The 7167-nt window shown below is 40.1% G+C and overlaps 1 protein-coding gene across 1 annotated transcript in view; it reads right to left on the bottom strand.

The window, feature by feature from the left end:
* The window catches only part of PTPRM (protein tyrosine phosphatase, receptor type M), a 734228-nt gene that overhangs the window by 297395 nt on the left and 429666 nt on the right, over positions 1-7167 (bottom strand). The window lies entirely within an intron of this gene.

Here is a 7167-nt window from a genome sequence, read left to right as displayed (position 1 = left end):
GGGGGGGGCAGAGGCCACAGGGGGGCCAGGTGCCAAGGGGGTACAGGCATGAGAGAGGCAGGCAGCAGGTGGTGCAGGCAGGCAGCAGGGAGAAAAAGTGGAGGGGGATAAAGGGTAAGAGGGCCACTTGCTGGCCCCCCCAGCTGCCTGCTCCTGCCACTATTTTTCCCTCTATAATGGGGGAAAGAAGGGGATGAATTTAAGATGATCCTCTGATAATTAGGTTCTATAACAGATGTATACATTCTCCATATACAGAATCTAATTATTGGGTGGGTTGCCTTAAATTCAAAGTTGTCTTGGATTCCGGTAAATACAATAGTTAAAACCTTTATCTGGAGGTTAAGGGGGCCAACCCCACCCCCTACCTGCCTCCAGAGTTGGGAAGGTTCATGGACCATGAAAAGCAAGTGGTGAAAGGAGCTGCAGGAACTCCAAAGTGAGAAACTTGTTTCTCCCTTGATCTTTCCTTCCCCCAGCCCGTGCTACAGTTACTCTAGTAACTGTCAGGTGTTCTCATTGCCAAGTGTGCTGTTTATTTATAGGCAGCAGCATGAATGCAAAACTTAAGAAAATGTAAGGTTTTTTGTTTTGGCATCCTTTCAATATTTTGCTGACTACACAAGTGAGAGAAAGGAAGTAATGAGATTCAAACTAAGGTAACCTGAATGGACTTTACAGGACAAAGAAAATATATTTTTCCTTGCCAAGTTTCAAAGGCTTGCAGTGAACCAGGGAGGAATTGTAAACTTTCTCTAAAAAAAAGGTCACAAGAATCTTTTGTAATAGTATATGTCAGACAACCTAAACACAGGGGTCACTAGTAGCATCTCACTGAATAAAATAAAATAAATATAATCACTGGGTATTACTTTCCACCTCTTACTATGACCTGCAGAAAATCTGACTTTGTATTTGAACCTCCCTGCAGTTCCTGAAACATTGGGCAAACTTAGTTTTGTCATGTAGGTAAGGTAAAAGCTAAACTAATGTGAATAAGCAAGTCTGAATATATTTACCACTTCCCCTAGTTTACAACTACATATAGTTAGGGTTTGTTGTTAATTTGAATTTCCCTTTTATTTTGAACTGTGTTAACACCACTGTCATCATTCAGAATTCAGATTAATACTTACAATTTTTAGACCCTAAAAGTTTGAAAATCAGCAACACTGATATTTAAGAAACTCTCAGAAAATCTGTTTTCATTAAATTTTTGCGTTCGGTTATACTTTGTATACAGTTATGGTCAAATCAAAGAATATCAAACCATAAAATTAATATCTCACCTTAACAGAGAATAGTTAATCAACCACATCAAGCATTGGCTTCCAATGAAGTGCCAGGATCAGAGACCCCAATCTCAGTATGACAACCCTTGGGAGGTTATTTCATTTCCATCATTTAGGGTGCTTAACCTATTATATCATGTCAATCATTATATATCAAATAAGCATCCAATATGCATTGCTGCCTTATCAACAGCTAAAAAAAAAGTAAAATAATTTGTACCTGGAGCTAAAACTTTTGGCCATGTCCACATGAGTGTGAACATGTAGGTTGTGGCACCTCAAAACCTTTTAAGGTTTCACAAAATGCATGCAGCGCATGTGGATCTGTTTGCCATACTGCATATTTGCAGCACAATGGCAAAATTAGATACCAGGAAACCCCAGTATCTAAAAAAACTGGAGAAAACAAAAGGTGATGCATGTGGCTGCAGTGTGCACCACCAGGAACCAGAGCCTGGCCAGCCAGTCTCCGGTTCTGGCTGCCAGCCAGGCTCCATGCACCTGGATTGCTGCTGCTGCAGTCCAGGAGGCCCCCAGGAAAGGCTTCTTGCCCAGATTCCCCTACCCCAGCCAGGGCAATTTGCTGCGTGCCAGAGCATGTGTGCAGGGGCATTCCCTGTGGACAAGCAGCAGTGGCACAAATACATGCCAGTGCTATTTGTTCCCAGGGAAACGCATGTTCCTGTTATGTATAAAACTCTTCAGCATGGATTTTTGTGTGTGCATGTGGGGGGTTGAGGGAGTCTCTAATTTACCATGCAGTGCCAGAGCACTTCTAGTGTCCTGGAACCCTGCTTTTGCTTCACATACCACCAACTATTTAATAGTAGTCATGCTTTTTCTGCTTCAGGTTTAGCCTAACACTTAAGCTAACTCCTTACCTTCACTAAAATCCATATGGTATAAACAATTAATTTAACTTTTCTTAAAGCATTTTTGGGTAACAGTGTATTCCGTAAATGTATTTTCCTAGAAAGTATGTGGTTTTAAATAAAACTTGTCTTTTAAATTTTTTGCTGAAAGAAATCCACAACAATTTCTAAGTTCTAGAATTTAGTTTTAGGTAAATTACAAGCATTTTATCTAGCTTAGTTAACATAGATTTCATAGACGTTAGGGCTGGAAGGGACCTCGTGAGATCATCAGGTCCAGGCCCCTGCCCAAGGAAGTCAGCTGGGGTGAGATGACCCCAGCAAGGTAAGCATCCAGGCGTTTCTTGAATGTATCCAGAGTAGGTGCTTGCACTACTTCTGGGGGAGTCTACTCCAGACTCTGGAGACTTGGAAAGTAAGTTTTTCCGTATGTCCAGTCTAAAAGGGTCTTCCAGCAGTTTGTGACTGTTAGACCTTCCCTTCCCTTGGGGTGCCCTGGTGAACAGATTTTTTCCAGTTCCTGATGCACACCCCTTTTATACTTATAGGATGCCACCAAGTCCCCCAAGCCTTCTCTGCTCCAGGCTGAAGAATCCCATGCATCTCAGCCTCTCCTGATATGGCCTGCTCTCTTGACCTCTAATCATATGCGTGGCTCTCCTTTGAACTCTCTTAAGCATCTTCACATCCTTTCTAAAGTGTGGAACCCAGAATTGGATGCAGTACTCCAGCTGCAGCGTCACCAAGGCCGGGTAAAGTGAAAGGATGACTTCTTGGGTCTTGCTTCAGATGCATCAGTAGATGCAAGCCAGAGTTTTATTTGCTTTGCAGCATATATATTTATTTGCTGCAGCATTGCATTGGTGGCTCATATTTATCTTGTGATCATCATGACCCTCAAGTCTCTTTCGGTCATGGTACTAGTGAATATAGCACTGCCGAGCCTATAAGTATGATGTGGGTTCTTCCTCCTGAGGTGGAGCACCTTGCATTTCTCCGTGTTGAATGTAATCAGGTTTTGATCCGCCCACCTTGTGAGCCTGTCCAGGTCATCCTGAATCCCCAGCCTACCTTCTAGTGTGACTTGGTGTCATCTTCAAATTTAGCCAGTCCGCTTCTGACACCCAAATACAGATTATTATGAATATATTAAAAAGTACTGGTCAGAGTACCAAACCCTGGGGGACACCATTGGTCACCATGCACCATGTTGACTCAGTTCCATTGACTATTACTCTCTGGGTCTGACTGTGGAAACAGTTCCCCAGCCATTGGACTGTAAGGTTGTCAAGGCCGCAGTTCCCCAACTTTACCATGAGGAGATCATGGGAGACCAAGACAAATGCTTTTTTGAAATCCAAGTATATGACATCAACCTCTTCTCCCTTGTCCATGTGATGCATCACCTGGTCATAGAAGGAAATGAGGTTGGTCAGGCAAGACCTACCTGCAACAAAACCATGTTGGCGCTCTCTCAGAATGTTGCCTTCTGTTTGCCTGTTGTTAATGTTTTCTTTGATGATTTTTCTCAAGATCTTTCCAGGGATTGAGGTCAAACTGATTGGCCTGTAGTTCCCTGGATCTTCCTTCTAACACACTGGCCCTCTTTCAGTCTTCTAGAACCTCTCCCAAGCACCATGAGTTCTCAAATATCCTGGCCATTGGCTGTGCTCCAATGTCAGCCAACTATTTTAGCATTCTTGGGTGCATTCCATCTGGGCCAGTTGACTTGAGGATGTCCAGCCTCTCAAGCTGTTCCCTTACAAGAGCTCTACTAATTATATGCATATGATTGGACTTACCCTGGTAATCACTGGGTCCTGTCAGGCAGGGTGATCCCCTTGGGCTGGTGGAAAACCAACACAAAGTAATTATTGAGGAGATTAGTTTTTTCCTGGGTGCTGGTTGTCAACTGCCCCATTTGGCTCAGCAGGGGTCCAATGTTGCCCCATTTTTTTCCCTGACTTCCCATGTATCTGAAGAAGGACTTGTTCTTGTTCTTGATCCTGTAGCAAGTTTGAGTTCAGTTTCAGCCTTGGCTTTTCTGGTGTGCTCCCTAGAGGTGTGGGCCAGTGCTGCATAATCCTCCTTAGTGGTATTTCCTGACTTCCATCCCTTGTGAGCTTCTCTTTTCAGATACAGAAGATCCATTAGTTCCCTATTGAGCCAAGGGGTTTCCCAGCCCTTTTGCTACCTTTCCTACGGGCTGGAATGGACTTCCTTTGTGCTTTTAGGATCGTGTCCTTAAGGAGTGACTGCTCATAATGGACTCCCCTCCCTGTCAGGTCGTGATCTCTCTGGGTCTTGACAACCAATCTTCTGAGCTTGTGAAAGTCAGCTTTCCTAAAGTCAAGGATTTCTGCATTGCTGACTGATTTGCCAGCTTTGCAATGGATACAGAAAGTGATCAACTCATGATCACTGTCACCTAGCTTCCCTTTGATCCTCAGGCTGCTCACTAGATCATCCCCTCTGGCCAGAACCAGATCCAGCAGCACCTTACCTCTTGTCGGCCTGTAGACTTCTTGAGTTGGATAGAGCTTGTCAGTGCAAGTGAGGAAGCTTCACGACCAGTCAGATTTGGCCGAGTGCTCTTCCAATGAGATGTCAGGGTAGTTGAAGTCTCCCATGACTTAACAGAGAAATGAGTGAACATTTTCCTTATTACCAAATGAATTAGAAAGAAATTCAATTACAAAACAATGTCCATAAAACACACTGGACAAACTGAAGTGAAAACAAGAAATATTTTGCTGAATTAAACCTCTGGTACAATATGCTTAAATAATGTTCTTGGTATGCTACTTGGTTTGTATAACTATTGTGCAGTTGCAAGCAGAGGTGCCTGAACATTTTGATAAAGACTACCCTCTGGGACAACCTTTAATTGATAAACAGCAAGCATTTCCAGCATATATTATGGTTGTTGGTGAAGGCATTGTAAATAAGGCAGCTTAAATATATTCTACAAAAATAAAATATTTAATTGTGGAGAGAAGTCAGAATTCCGTGTGACCCTGAGCATAAGCATCACTGACTTGAATGCTAGATTTTGTGCTCTCCCTATCCATCTCAAGAATTAAAGAATTTTACGTGACATTCCTGATGTGTTGATCAATAAAACGACAACAATCATTTATACTGAAAGTTTAGTGCAATTCCAAGAATCTGCATTAAGCAAGCTGGGTGGTTGTAGCAGAATCAATAGACAACCTCTTACTTAGTGAAGTGCATAAATGAAGTATGGCAAAATTTTCAACAGCCAATGAATATAGATTAAAATAATAAAATCCATAAACAAGAATCTGTTCCGGAAACTATGCAATGAAATTGTGTGTGAAAGCATAAAGCACAATCAAATCTTAAAAGTATGAAAGAAATCCTGACTTTATTTTTTATTCTTTAACTTTTTATTTACACTACTAGTTCACAGCCAGCACTAATTTTATTTCAAGTACTGCTGCAAAAGAGCTTTGTAAATTTACTGTCATGTGTTCATGTGGTTCTGCCAGCTCCATAGTGTGATGTTATTCTAAATCCCTCCCTCTATTTCCCTACCCACTGATGGTATGCGGCATTTTAAAATCTCCTAACTAGCTCCTCTGCATTATGGTTTTGATTTTCAGTCTATCAATACTACTAGGAGTCAACTGCCTTTAATTTAGTAGGGTAGATGAAGGCAACTGAACTTATTTTTTATTTATGATCTAACATGTTTGTGTTTATGCTGTAGCATACCCAATTGTTAACATGCTGCGGAATTCTAACTCAGGTGCTTGTAATTCAGAAGGACTGTCATATAGCAGCATAAGCTGAACCAAATATTATTTAAAACATAGGTTTTAAACAGGGTACCTAAAAAGAGCAAATTGTATGTGATTCTGTTCAGTCCAATTCAAATAACAGCATATTTTATTGCTTTCAATTTTTTCAGCTGCTTCATGAAAAAAGATGCTAAAATAGAAAATAGGGCTACACATTTTTTCTCTCTTTCCTTTCTTTGACAACTACCTACAGTATAACCTATTCCAATAATCTAATTAAACACAGGATACTCTCATATATTAAATAATAACATGCAATTCAATATTCCTTTGTTTTCATGTCTGATAAACCAGAATGATATTTCTAAAATGAACTATAATTATCAAAAACTACAACATCAAAGTGGAACTAATACACCTTGACAGGTCTTCATTTGGGATGTAATCTCTTCCTTGGAGTAATAAGAGCATGATTCAGTCTGTCTGATGAAAGCAAAAAACCAAAACTTCTTTAAAAAATCTGTAATTTCTGCAATCTGGAACTTAATGATTTTAATTAATTGATCTCATGAATGATTCTCATGTAAAGTAATTTGATCATTCCTCACTCTACTCTGAAAAACAGCTGCTTTTTTTTCTAATCACTGTACACAGAAACACATAACTGTCAAATACAAACCACAGCAATGTGAAAACTATAACTATATTAATGGGTGGTAGAAATCTCTAGTATTTGAGCTATTGGTTTTTCAGTCACTCTTCTCTGTTCCTAATAAACTGGACATATTAAATGTAATCAGTTTATTAATTTTACATTCTATTTTTGATGAGTTCCCTTGGTAAAAATTGATCATCTTAAATATTTGTGAAGTAATAATGTAGCAGCTCAAGATAAAAACACATGTTATATGCCCTTGAACTTATAACACTGCAATAAGCAATTACCTAAAAGAAGTAAAGAAACCACCCACACTACAGCACTGTGGCTTTGTTCCTTATCTTCAAAGAACAAGCCACTTGCATCTGAATCAAATCCTTTAAACAATACCCGAACACTCAAACATCAAAGCACTTTCATTTTCTCCAGTTATTTAATTTAATTAGCGCTAATACAGACATGGATTTAGACAGTGATTGCTGTTGTAGAAAATCCTCAGGAAACACATTCAAGAAATCAATCAATTTAGTTTTAATTTTGTAAAGATTTATTCCTCTCTATACCTGACAGGAGCTCCTCTG

Source organism: Alligator sinensis, unplaced genomic scaffold, assembly GCF_000455745.1.
Source record: "Alligator sinensis unplaced genomic scaffold, ASM45574v1 scaffold597_1, whole genome shotgun sequence".
NCBI lineage: Eukaryota > Metazoa > Chordata > Crocodylia > Alligatoridae > Alligator > Alligator sinensis.
Note: the sequence above shows the minus strand (reverse complement) of the source record. Positions and strands in the feature narration are given on the sequence as shown.